The 14242-nt window shown below is 49.3% G+C and overlaps 1 protein-coding gene across 1 annotated transcript in view; it reads left to right on the top strand.

Annotated features, from left to right (window-relative positions):
• SNX30 (sorting nexin family member 30) overlaps positions 1 to 14242 on the top strand; it is a 106673-nt gene that overhangs the window by 943 nt on the left and 91488 nt on the right.

Genomic DNA, 14242 nt, shown 5'->3' on the forward strand with positions numbered 1-14242 from the left:
GAGGATACCTGCCTCAGAAATATGGGCATTTTAGTAAATACTGGGAGGACAGACGCCCTGTACCACTAAGGTCTTGTTGGTGGGCAGGAAGTCAGGCCCAAGTCTCCTTCCCGCTGGCTTCTTTTACAGGGGCAGTTCTGTGAGAAAGACAATTTTGAAGCTGTTCTTATTAATTATTGAATATTTAATAAGTCTCCTTACAGCTGTAAGAAGCATCAAAATGACATCACTCCCAAGGGCCTGATTTATAGTAAGCCACTTTTCCTTAGAGGTTAAGTAACCAATTCTTCTCCTTGACTGGAAGTAACATTTTCCTTGAATCTTGGCATGCACGTGTGTTCTAGCAACTGTGAAGAAATTTTTGTAGAGAGAAGCTAGCGTGCAACAGAGGTGAGTCAGGATCGGTGGAAGGAAGCCTTCTCTTTACCCTCTTTCTCTTGCCCAGGCAGCCTGGGGGTCACGGGAGGACAGGTAGGAAAGCTGAGTCCTCTGATCCGTCTTTGAAAAGAAACTTGTTTTCTCGCCTTTTTTGGACAATGGAGTTGTGATCTTGGATGTTGGTTCAGAATCAGTTCTGGGCTTGGAGAATGAGGGTTTGACAGGCTGCTCATGGTACAGGGTTATTATATTATGCAGAGGGGGGTTACTTTCTGTGGACCCAGGATGTCGCCAAGAACAGGCAAGCCTTGTGTCTTGGTCCCGCGGATGCTTCTGAGCGGCGTCTGGGATGCTTGCTCAAGAAGCAAATGACAACCAAATACGAGGGCTTTTTCATCCACCAACTTCTAAGAATCCTTCCTATCTTCGAAGGATTGCTTGTACTAATTCTTTTCATGCCAGATGAACTCACAGGCCTTCCATTACTACCTCCTTCATCTCCACCTAATGTAAATAAACCACTTGGCCTGCCTCGTTCTTACTTTCATCTGCAAACCACTCTAAGCTGCTTCTCCCCTGACTCAGCCTCCAGCTTTTATATGTCTCCCCAAACTTACACACCAAGCCCACTCAAGCCCCAACTGGTTAACACCCCTTCCCATATCCTCAGCCTCTTCACTGAACTCTTCCCCCTACTTCCTGCCCTCTTAGGTTACAGCTTCTCCAAAAGTCTTCGAAATGAGGTGTCTTTTCTTCCTACACTCCACTTATATCAGGATCAAGAGATGGAGCTCAGTGTCCTTTCTCTCCACTGCCTTTTTACGAACTAAGCTCTTCTCCCTGGAAGCCCATGTCATTTTATTTGTTCCTTCACATATTTGAGGGCCTACTACAGGATAGGCACCGTTCCAGGAACTTGAGATGAGTCAACCAGTGGAAGACTCCTGCCCTCATTGGGTACGTTTTAGTGAGCACATACTATATTATATAATATATGCTATGGAAGGGAGAAAGACTAGGTTGGTGGGGGGAGGTTCAGGATCACCGGCTGTGGGAGGAGGATTTGGATAGGCCTTCCGAGAATTTGAGATTTGGAGGAGGTGAGGGGGGGAGTCAGTGAGCGGATGTCTGGAGGCGTGTCCAGGTGGAAGGAACAGCTAAAGCAGAGGCTTGAAGCATCTGGCTGGTGTAGTATGGAATAGCCTCGAGGCCACTGTGCCTGGGGCAGAGTGAACAATAGAGTTGTTGACTAATAGCTGAGAGCAAGGATCCAGATTCTGTAGGGCCTCATAGGCCACCTGAGAATGGTGGCCTTTACTCTGAGTGCCACTGCAGGGTCTTCAGCAGGAGAGCACGATTTGACTTATGTGTTGAAAAGGATCACACGGGCTGTTGAATTGAGAATCCTTTATTTGGCTATTCCACTGAATTATGGAATTTCTAGTTAAAAGGACATAAACCAAATGCAAACTGGCAAAGAAAAACAAAATCTAGTGGTTTATGCTTTGAAAAGCCCCAGGTAGGGGCACCTGAGAGGCCCAGTTGGTTGGGCATCTGCCTTCAGCTCAGGTCACGATCCTCGGGGCCTGGGGCTCGAGCCCTGCGTTGGGCTCCCAGCTCCGGGGGGAGCCCATTCTCCCTCCCCTTCTGCCTGCAGCTCCCCTTGCTTGTGTTTTTTTCTCTCTCAATCTCTGTCAAATAAATAAATAAAATCTTAAAAAGAAAAAAGCCCTAGGTAATTCGACTTCAGGAGGGGCTGGAACTAGGTATTCAAATCATATTGGAAATCTGTCACTCTCTGTCTCTAGGCTCTGCTTTCTTCTGTGTTAGTTTTATTCTCAAGCTAGCGAGGGGATATGTTCTACAAATAAGCCTCACAACTTCAGCAGAAAGAGAGCACCTCTTTCCTAATAGCTCCAGCCAAAGCCCTGGGCTGGTGTCTCATGGGCCTGAACTGGGTCAGGCACCGAAATCAAGCTTTGTTAACTCTGACTGCCCGGACCTGCACCAGGTCCTTATCTTCGGAGAGTGGAGAAAGGAAGTTTTCGCAGGTCTGTTTGTTTGAACTGTGAAATGTACGTATAAAGCATATAAAACGTTTAAAGACTAAAGAACAATAAACACTCATGTTCCTACTCCCCAGGTTAAGAGAATATTACTAGTATTTCAGAAGCCCCCTGTGTGCCTGGGGAGGACAGAGGGTTCCTGCAGCCGGATCAGGATGCTGCTAATAGAAGGAGGAACGAAGGAATGTGGAGCGGGCACAAACATCCATCACAGGACTTCCATGACTTTCTGTTCCCTGTCATTTCTAAGTCCCCTGCTTCTCATTCATTAAAATCTCGAGGCCCTAACTCACTGTCTTCTCAAATTATGCCCTCTCCTTCAGGGACTCTGTTAAAACCTTCAAAACTATCAGCTTCTTGACTTTATCTCCACACACCTTGACCTCTTTTTCAATTCAGCCGCCCTCTCCCTGGCCACACCCGTACTCAGAAAGGTTCCAGCTTTGACATAATTCCATGGGATAGCATCGTCTCTCACCTTCCCCTCTTCCCAGTCAGTCAGGACTGACTGCACCTGTTCCCTAACCGCTTTTACTCACCCCCCTCCTTCAGGTTGCACCACTAGTCTCATCAGTTCTCCCGTTAATTCCTTTCCTCTATTCCCTTGCTCTCCTTTTACACCCCACCTGGATCATTCCATTGGCTCAGGTCCTTTGCCTACGCCTAGGATGCAAATGCACCCAGAGAATTGCTGCCAGTGTAGGTTCATGGGTACCAACCACAGCTGGGGCCTCAGTAGTGCTGGGCGCTCCTTTCTTTACACAGAGGCTCCCAGGGTGCGCCCTGGCCCATCTGAAGCTTCTCTCTGTTCTCACGCCTTCTGTCCCTCTGCTCCTCCCTCCTGTTTTGCTGATGGGAAGACGGAAGCCACCATAAAGGAACTTCTTTTTCCAGACTATGAAATGACCTGAATCCGTAGCCATCATTTCTTGGTTGCCCCCAGGTACCAGAGAGGGGCTTCTGATCCGCTCCTGGACTATGTGGCCTGCCCATCTGGCCTCTCAGAGACCTTGCTCTGTTCATTATTCCTCATTCGTGCCTGTGTCTTCACACTCCCTCTCGGCTGGCTCATTCCATCAGTACTTAAACATGCCCAGTCACCCTCGCCTTGAAAACAGACCAGGAGTCAAGAAAACCCTGCTGTGATGCCTGCTTCTTCCCCATCTCATGACCTATTCAGTGACTCTTTACAGCCTGCCCCTGTTGTCTTATTTGCTAACTCCTTAGCCTACTCTGTCTACTTTTTTTTTTTTAAGATTTTATTTATTAGAGTGGGTGAGAAGAGAGCACAGTTGGGGAGGGGCCGAGGGAGAGGGAGGAGCAGACTCCCCACTGAGCAGGGATCCCGATGTGGGACTTGATCCCAGGACCCTGGCATCGAGGCCTGAGCTGAAAGCAGATACTTAACCCACTGAGCCACCCAGGCGTCCCTGCTGTCAGGTTTCTGACTTTACTCATGACTTCCTTCTTGCAAAATCCAGGAGCCCCTTCACCGTCCTTGTCTATCCTGACCCTTGCCTTCCACGTAGCACTTGATGCTGTTGAGTACCCTCCGACTGGAAACACTCTCTACTTGGCACTCCAGAGCCTGGCTGGATGTTTGAACCCCTGCTCTGCCTACCCACAGTCTTTGTAAGAGCAAATTATTTAACCTCTCTGAGCCTCAGTTTCCTCATTGTTAAGGAGGGGCTAACAGAAACACCTATGTCCCAGGGCTGATGGATCTGGGGAGTTCATCCTTAGAGTTGTGTCTGCTACATAGTGGGCCTTCAATAAACGTGAGGTGGTGAGGGTAGTTCTTGCTAGGTGGCGTACTCTCCGTATTTTCTTTTGCATTCCTGCCTGGTGTTCATCAGTGTCTGCATCAGCTGTGGCCCAGTCAGGGTGAAAAACCGCTCTAGGTATCTCAGACTGAGAGGCTCTAACACAGGGAGTTAGTTACGTAGGTGATGGGAGACATGAGAGGTCCAGCAGAAGACGGTGAGATGAGTAGAGTGGCAACAGCAGGAAAGTGCTATCACCCCCAGGGCTAGAGGGTCAGTGGGAGGAGGTGATGTTAAAATCCAGGAGTTTCCGTAGGAACTAGAACTGTGGTGGGGGGTGGGGGGGTGCTCAACAAGAGTAGGGGCCACTGAGGAGGGAGGCCTAGAGAGGAAGCAGCTGCTGGGAGGGATGCTGTGTGAAGCAGGGTGGAAGGCTCTGGGCTTGGGGAGGAACACCCTGAAAGACCTTTTGGGTCTTTGATCAGTATCTTCCGTTGGCCAAAATATCTTCCGTGGTGAACACGTGCCTTTCGGAGAGCCAGGCAGTCTTTCTTGAGATTTGTTCAGGTGGATGCCAGGGTTATGATTATGAACCCTTGTTTGCTGCCATGTGGAGAGAGGCTACTGAGGCCAGAGCGTAGGGCTGGGAGGGAAGCGGGGGACGGGCCCGGAGGTCACTTGGATCCTGGATCCACCTGGGCCAGCTATGCCTGAAGCTAGCGCTGCTGCTTGCTTACAGGATGTCGTGAGTTCCCTTTTATTGACACTGTCTTCAGTTGAGTTTGTCACTTGACACGAAAAAACATTGTTAGATACATTGACCTTAAAATGTGAAATAAAAATTGAATTTTCCTTTGGGAGTATTGGGAAGGGGAGCTTAGTTCCTATTGGCCAGCCCCATTGTCGGGGTGTATGTCTGCAAGTCAGCTACGGTGGCAGAGGTGGTGTTTTCTCTGGGCCCTTGAAGTTTGGGGAGCCCTTTGGGTATGGGGTGGGGAGAGCATCATGGGCTGAGGGAGTTGCCTGAGCAAAGCTCCTGAGATGGGAAAGACCTGTGGCCGCTGCAACTGGATGGAGTCGAGGGATGTGTCGGGATGGGTTTTGAGGGTCCAGAGGTGGGGGGTGGTGAGTGAGGAGGTGGGGACACAGGTCAGCAGACCCAGGACTGCATTGCATGCTGTGCTGCGGAGCTGAGCTTTTATCCTGTGGGCAGGAGGCAACCCTAGAGGGTTTTTGAGCAGAGGACTGTGTGATGGGTGCTTGGGACGGGGAGTGGCTGGCAGTGAAAGAGGGAGTAGGGAGGCATTAACGGGGTTTTGGTGGGAGCTGTTCCTTCAAGAAGACAGATTAGAAAATGCAAAGACCACTCGTGTTGGTATAGTGGGCATGACAGGCGCCCTCCCAGAGAGGGGGTGCAGACTGGGAGGCAAGTGCGAGCAGGAAGTGTAAAGGTGATCGGGGTGCAGTTTGAGGCAGGATCAGGACAGAGGTTGTCTGAACCCCACCCTTGGAAGCCTACTCGGAGTTCAGGGCTAAGCGCAGATGCTGCTTCCGGGAAGCTCCTCCGTATCATATAGATGCGTAACCCCTAAAAATCCAAATAAAAATGGCTGTGGAGGGGGCACGAGGGTGGCTCAGCGGTTGAGCATCTGCCTTCGGCTCAGGGCGCGATCCCGGGGTCCCGGGATCGAGTCCCCCGTCGGGGCCCGCTTCTCCCCCTGCCTGTGTCTCTGTCTCTGTCTCTCTGTGTCTCTCAAGAATAAATAAGTAACATCTTTTAAAAAATGGCCATGGAAGATGCAGAAGTTGAGGTGGACAATGAGTCTTTCGGAAGGGGGGGGCTGTGGCGCGTTGGGGGTAAGAAGGGTGGTGGCTTGGGGTAAACGCGGGTGGAGGGGAGACGCTGAGGGCAGGAGAGACGGGGGCTCTTGCTAAAGGTTCGGGGCGAAGTCAGAGGTTTTGTATCAAGACGCAGGAACGACGGCTTGGGCAAGGGGCCCGAAGTGGCGTGGGGGCGTCGGATTCGCTGGGGAGATGTGCCAGGGGTCGCCGGCTGCCCCGTGGCCGGGTGGGAGGGGGTGGTCAGGGTGCAGGCTCCCGGGGTGCAGGCTCGCGGCTGAGACCAGCCCGTGTCGGGGTAGCAGAGGGCGGGCACTAACCCAAGCAGAAACCTTTAGGTTTTGAGCTGGGGCCTCCGCCCGGCTCTGCGTGCGAGAGAGAACGAACAGGACCCCCCTCCAGGGCTCTCGGTCCCGGGCACAGGAGCTGGCATAGGATTGAAGGCGCCGAAGATACCGGCTCTGCGGCCTCGGGCGAGTTGCTCAACCTCGTGGGCCTCGGTGTCCCCCCGTCCGAATGTTGGGGTATTTTACGGGGGTGCGTGTTTGGGATAGTGTCCGGCCCGAGCAGATACGTGCAAACGCCAGGTGTCTGCACGGCCTTGGGAAGCGGACCCCGGGGGAGCGGAGCCGCCAGCAGTTTGGTGGACAGGTGGCCGACTGAGCGGGGGCAGGCGCCAGAAGTGGTAGGTTCCCCGGGTGTCCCCCACGCCCCAACCTGCCCAGAGCTCGCACCTCGGCCCCCCACGCCCGGGGGAGGCTGGTTCCCAGGCACTGGCCGCTGCTCCCCGGGGGGCGTGTGTGGGCGCTTCACCCCCAGGCACGTGGCGGTCTGCCCCGGGGGTGGGCAGGGTAGGGGAAGCAGGCGGGCCCAGGAGTGCAGGTGCTGGCAGCTGAGCTGGTCAGGGTGGGGGGATGTGGGCACCGACAGGCTTGGTTTTTTTTTTTTTTTTTTAAGATTTTATCTATCTATCTATCTATCATCTATCTATCTATCTATCTATCATCTATCTATCTATCTATCTATCTATCCATCTATCTATCTATCTATCTAGGAGAGCACAAGCAGGGGAGGGGAAGGGGCAGAGGAGAAGGGGCGAGGCAGAGGGAGAAGCGGCCGCCCCGCTGAGCAGGGAGCCCGGCCCGGGGCTCGATCCCAGGACCCTGAGATCATGATCTGAGTTAAAGGCAGACACGTAACTGAACCACCTGTGCGCCCCACCGACAGTCCCCGCTATGGTCATGGTGGGAGTAAGGTACAGGCTGGAAAGAGGGAGTGAGGGTGCTGCGGAAAACGGTGGCTCTCCCAGAGGAGATGACGTTGGAGGTGGCGAGTGGAGCCGTAGGTGTCTAAGCAGCGGCCGGAGCAAGGAGCAGTGACCGGCGCAGAAAGCCCGCAGGTGCCCAAGCGCGGCAGCGTGCGGTCGCCTGACTGGCCGAGAGACGGCCTCTGGGTCGCCGCTGGAGAGTGGGCAGGGGGCAGACTGTGTCTCTAACGGCAGACAGTGAGGGCCTTACCCTGGGTGATCGGGAGGCCAGTACTCTAAGCGGGGAAGGCGCAGGGCCGTGCTTGGTAGGTCACAGTGGCTGGGGTGGGTTGGGGCGAGTCAAGAGGTGGGGGGTCCAGGGAGGGGATTGTTGGAGCAGAAGCCTGGTGGGGGGAGCAGTCTCAGTGGAGTTTTAACTCACTGATTCCAGGGAGCTTATTGCTCAGTTTTGTTTGCACACCAGCCTCTAATCTAAGCAAAAGGCAAACCTATTGTCAGGCTCACTCGAAGCACAGGAGTGAGCAGGAATCGGGGTCTGAATGTTCTCAAGAGCCAGTCTCCTGCTCCCAGACCAGCTTTATCCGTGAGGGAGGGAAATGGGGCAACTGATAGCTTCCATCCCTCATATTTTCTAGCCGTGCCTCCTGAGAGGGAGTGAATCTCTTACATGGGGAAAATCTCTGGGAGACACAGGTCGGGTCTTATACCTTGCCTGAGACCAGAGGTGCAACCATGGCTGGGGCCGGAGCTGAAAGAGTAAGTCAGCCCCCATTCCAGCTGTGGGTTCCAGAGCAGCTGTGAGATGTGTGTGCCAGGCAGACAGTAAAAAGATTACTTCCAGGGGAGATTCTTGAGTCACAAGTTTTAGTGACTGGCTGAGTCATCATGGCAAGAATAAAATAAATTTTGGGAGAAACAGGTCAAAAATTAAACTATAGATTTTCTAAGACATAGATGCTTTTTATTATTTTATTGTTACTTTAAAAATTAATTTATTTTAGAGAGAGAGCACAGGCACACAAGCAGAAGGAGGGGCAGAGGGAGAGAGAGAGAGAGAGAGAGAGAGAGAGAGAGAATCTCAAGCAGACTCCCCACTGAGCGTGGAGTGGACACAGGGCCTGATCTCACGACCCTGAGATCACGACCTGAGCTGAAACCGAGAGTTTGTCACTTAGCTCACTGTGCCCAGTCTGGTGCCCCAGGTATAGATACTTCTTAAAATAAAAATTGAGATATAAAGCACATAGCATAAAATCCACTTTTTAAAAGTGTATAGTGTGGTGGGTTTTAGTATATTCACAGGTTGCACAACTCTCTCCAGTGTCCAATTTCAGTATGTTCATTACCCCAAGGATACCTCATCCTACCCATTAGCAGACACTCCCATTCCCCTCCCTCCCAGCTCCTGGTAACCACTTTTCTATTTTCTGTCTTTGTAAATATGATGCTTTTCCTTTAGATACCTTATATAAATAGAATCATGCAGTATTTATCATTTTGTGACTGGTTCATTTCCTTAGAATAATATCCTCAAGGTTCATCCATGTTACAGCATATGACAGGATTTTCTTCTTTTTATTTAATTTATTTTTTTAAGATTTTATTTATCCATTTGAGAGAAGACAGAGATAGTGACAGCATGAGTGGGGACGAGGAGGAAGCAGACTCCCTGCTGAGTGAATGTACCATTTTACAGTCCTACCAAAAGTACACAAGGGTTTCAGTTTCTTCAGTCACACTAACACTTGATATTTTCTGTTCTTTTTTTAAAAGCTTTTTATTTTTTAAAAGCTTTTTATTATTATTATTTTTTTTAGAGAGGGAGTAGGGGTGGTGGGGCAGAAGGAGAGAGAGAATCTTAAGCAGGCTCTATGCCCAGCTTGGAGTCCAAGGCAGGGCTCAATCTCACAGCTCTATGATCATGACCTGAGCCAAAATCAAGAGTCAGACACTTAACCAACTGAGCTACCCAGGTGCCCTGATATTTTCTATTCTTTTGACAAAAGTGGCCATCCTAATGGATGTGAAGTTTGATTTGTATTTCTCTGATGATTAGTGCTGTTGAGTGTCTTTTCATACACTTTCTGGCCATTTGTATATCTTCTTTAGAGAAATATGTGTTCAAGTCCATTCATCATTTTTATATCAGATTATTTGATTTTTTTATTGTTGAGTTGTAGGAGCTCTTTTTATATTCTAGATATTAACCCTGATCAAATATATGATTTATAGATATTCTCTCCCATTCCATAGATTGCCTTTTTTTTTTCCATAGGTTGCCTTTGTGTCTTTTGCACAATTTTTAAAAGTTTGCTCTAGTCCCATTTGTCTGTTGTTGCCTGTGTTTTTAGTGTCCTATCCAAGAAATCATAGCTAAGTCCAATGTCATGAACATTTTCTCCTGTGTTTCTTCAGGAGTTTTATAGTTTGGGGTCTTAGGTTTGGGTCTTTAATCCATTTTGATTTTTGCACATGGCCTAAGACAAGCGTCCCACTTCATTCTTTTACATGTGGATTTCTAGTTTTTCCCAGCATACCATTTGTTGAAAAGATGTCCTTTCCCCATTGAGGATATATATGTGTGTGTGTGTATATATATATACATATATATGTATATATATATATGTGTATATATTTATATATATATGTATACACATACTCTTAAAGCTAATTTCTTACTAAAATCAATAAATCATATTAGTAGTTGAAGTGCTAAGATGAATATATTCTACAAATGTTTGAGTGACTTCTCTGTACTATGTGCTGCATAAGGCATGTTCCTGGGAGTCAAGATATCTAAATTCTGGAAATGACAGTAGCCTGGGACAGGTCCATAATTAGAATAGACGTGCTTGTAGAAGAGCTGTTCTGTTGCAAAAATGGAAGCCCAGACCTTCTTCAGGGCTATTTAATTAGGGCAGAGGTGTGCTCTAAAGGAACTGGGCTTGTTGTCATCGTGCTGGCATCAGCATTTATGCTGCAAAAATGCAATATAGCAGCCTTTCTCTGTGCTGTCCAGTCAGGCAAATCTTGTTTATTTCATGACTTGCATCAGCAGTTGTGAAGGGCACTTGGACTTTTTGTTCATTTTTCTCAAAGATTTATACAAAGCTTTGGCCTATTGTGTGCCATACCTTGCAGATACCTTAGATGAACAAGATGACCTTACTTTTAGGGAGTCAAGGCTGGGAAAGGAGACAGAGGAGGTTCAAGTGAAGTATTGCAACTAAAGATGATGAAAGGAGAATGCCATGAGGGTAGTCAGTGATTTCTTTGAGTTAAAGAAATTCTTGAGTGTAAAGCATGTTTGGAGGAGGCATTGGGTTACCTATTACAGGTTTTGTCCTTTAAATTAATGCTCGGTGTTGGGATTTCAGTGAGAATTTGAATAATTGTTTTCTGGTCTGACAATAATGGGGAATTTTTGACTGTCTTCCAGCCCTTAGGTTTTATTACGCATATGTTAATCCAGTGAATGTTCTTTAGCAGTGTATCCAAGATTGGCTATGTAATTTGCAGGACCCAGTGCGAAATTAAAATGCTTGTCCCCTTGTTAAAATTTTATCGAGAATCTCAAGATGATGACAGAGCATTAAACCCAGTGGGGAACCCTTGTGAGCACAGAATCCCGTGTGAGCCCACACCCATGGAGCTGGCCCCCAGTATATCCTTTACAGGTACTGGTTGCCAGGTCCTGTTACAGTCACCTTGTAGCCATCTTGCTGTTCTAGGTCAGGACTGTTGGATTCCTTGGGTGTGTTTATAATGAGTCCAGGCTTCTCTCATCTGGATTGACTGTGGCACTTGCTCCTCCATCACCTGTCAACATTCTAGCATATCCTCTTTCTAGAAGTACTTAATGTAATCTCCCCTCATGACCAGCCTTTCATGTTTATGTGTGCTTGGGACTACATTTCATTCCCCCAACCAGTTGCTTCTGTTTTCTTTCCCCTTTGTTCTGGTCTCTTCCCCAGAGAGGGTGCCCAGCATAAATGCTCCCTCACTTATCCTTGCCTTCACGCAGAGATCATGGCAGGCTATGCTTATAATCACTGCTAGCATTTACAGGGCTCTAACTTTGGTCGGGAGCCTTGCTGGATCATCTTCCGTGCACTCCCCTATGATGTAGTTGCTGTCTTGTTCCCCTCTGATAGTGGAGATGGGGGGGAGGGTGTGCAGGGGAGTGGGGGGAGGGAAGTAGGCTCTGGGAGCAGTAACTTGTTCCAAGGCAGAAAGCTAGAGAATGGGGCTGATGTGAACTTGGGTCTACCTGGCTTCAGAGCCCCTCTTCCTACCCACCACCACTGCTGTGGGATTGGCAGCCTGCCCCAAGCCCCCTCCCCTATTTCTGAGCACCTGCACACATTAGTCACCATAAGTAGGTTGCGTTCCCTCTAGGACAGTCTGTGCACAGAAGGGGAATGAAAGCAATCTCTCCTGTGTCTCAGCTCATGGCTCTTCTCCTGGGTCACTTTCTAGCTCCTCTCAGCCTTTGTCCTCACCATCCACACCTCCCTTGTTTTTTTTTATTTTTAATTTTTAATTTTTTAAATTTTTTATTGGAGTTCAATTTGCCAACATATAGCCTAACACCCAGTGCTCATCCAATCAAGTGCCCCTCTCAGTGCCGGTCACCCAGTCACCCCCACCCCCCGCCCACTCCCTTTCTACCACCCCTAGTTCGTTTCCCAGAGTTAGGAGTCTCTCATGTTCTGTCTCCCTTTCTGATATTTCCCACTCATTTTTTTCTCCTTTCCCCTTTATTCCCTTTCACTATTTTTTATATTCCCCAAATGAATGGGACCATATAATGTTTGTCCTTCTCTGATTGACTTATTTCACTCAGCACCTGCCTTGTTGGGGCAGCTTCTCTCCCCATCACCGCCAGGCTCCTGGATGAGTGGCTTTGTGCAGTGCTTCCATCTGCCTGGCCATCTGCTCCCCTTGCCTGGGCGGTAGAGTCCGGTCTGGGTCTGCACCCACCGCTCACCCCCCGCACAGCCCAGCAGAGGCCTCAGAGGGCATCCATCCCCAGACACCCCCCCACCCTGCCCCACCCCGGCTTGAAGCTGTGGCTCTGTGAGAGAAGCAGCAACTTGTCAGACCAGGTCACCCCCTTAGCTCCTGGCAGACCTGAGCTTAGGACCCGAGTTCCAGACTGCAGCATTCAGTGCCCGTTTTCTGTGATTCATGATGTTAACTGGCCTCCCCTCAACACCCCCCCCCCCCCCCGCCCACCATCTCATTCTGTCCACTGCTCTGTTTCCCCAGCCCAGTGCTTGGTGCATAGCAGAGGCTTAATAAACACGTGCTGAATGAATGGATTCTGTCCTCTGTTGGTCATGCCCTGGGCTGCCCCTGCCTCTCCGATCGGCTTCTGTTTCCTTCAGGCCCTAACTGTGGGTCCGGCCAGCCACGGCCCCCGCCCTTGGCCGGTTCCTTACATCCCACCTCTGGACGGACTTTACACAGCTGCATCAAGGTTTAGGATGCCCCGACCTGCGACCTGCGGGGTCTCGCTTCAAATGCATCTCTGATCCTTGTCTTCAGCGTCCTTAAGGTCGCTCTCTGGTGAGGGCGTTTATTATTTTTTATTTTTTTAAAGATTTTATTTATTTATTCATGATAGATACACAGAGAGGCAGAGACACAGGCAGAGGGAGAAGCAGGCATCATACAAAGAGCCTGACATGGGACTCGATCCAGGGTCTCCAGGATCACGCCCTGGGCTGCAGGCAGCACTGCGCCACCGGGGCTGCCCTGGTGAGGGTGTTTAAAATCATACCTCTCTTGGCCTCTCAAGTATCTCATTCCTCCTGCAAGCAGCATCACTGTTTCAATCTCTTCATTTCCGTGGTCCTAGTCAACATCCTAATTAAGATGTATGGTTACCTGTCCTGTGTTCCTGCTTTCACTCAGTCTGCTCTTTTCTGCCACGGTCAGCCAATGCTTACCTCCCTAAGAACACTGCCCTGTGTGTGTCATTTCCGCCGTGGGAGACCTGCAGCGGCCTCCCAAAGCTTTCGCCGTGGCCGTGCAAGCCTCTGCCTTCTGTGTTCAGGTCCCTATTTGCCTCTCTGATCCTCTCCTAGGGAGTTAGGGATATCCCTGCCAAATGATTTTACTCCAGAGCTGCCTGGCATGTCATGTGAATTTTCGCTTGCCCACCTTTTCTGTGTTTGTGTTTCCAGCTGCCTCCCACTAGGGCTTTGGAACCTTGCTACTCAGTGTGTTCCCTGGACCAGTGGCATTGACATCACCTGGGAGCTCGTTGCAAATGCAGACCCTCAGGCAGAGTTCTGGGCCTACTGAATCAGAATCTGCATTTTGACATTATTCCTAAATTTTTTGCATGCATATTAAAAATCGAGGAACTCTGTCTTCAAAAAAAGTTTATCAGGCTCAGCTAAGCATTCACGTCATCGGGGGACTTGTCAAATGATACTGATGCCAGGGGCCCACCTCAGGAAATTTGGATCTAATGATTCTAGGATGGCCTGGAGACTAGTGCTTAAAAAAAAAAAAAAAAAAAAGGATTCTGTAGCTAGTTCTGACGTGCAGCCAAGGTTGAAATCACTTGCCTTAGAAGAATTCTCTGACTGACCCAGTGGGATTTTGCTGTCACACGTCTGTCTCCTAGACTGTGCTGTAAGCTCCTCGAGAGCAGAGGCTCCGTCTGGTTTGCTTACTGCTATAATTTCAGTCATGAACATAGCTTAGGATGGGGTGGGTACTCAGATATTTGTTGACTCAATAAATGGGCATGTGCTAAATGAGGAGTATATATGAGTATTTATGAGTATTTATTGTAATATTGTTTCTAATAGCAATAGGTGAGAAAGAGCCCAAATATTCATCAATAGGGAGCTTGTTGTAAACTATGGTAATTTATAAAATGCATGTTCAAGGGATAGGCAGCCTTATATACC

The sequence above is a fragment of the Canis lupus genome, chromosome 10 (genome assembly GCF_048164855.1).
Source record: "Canis lupus baileyi chromosome 10, mCanLup2.hap1, whole genome shotgun sequence".
In the NCBI taxonomy this organism is placed as follows: domain Eukaryota; kingdom Metazoa; phylum Chordata; class Mammalia; order Carnivora; family Canidae; genus Canis; species Canis lupus.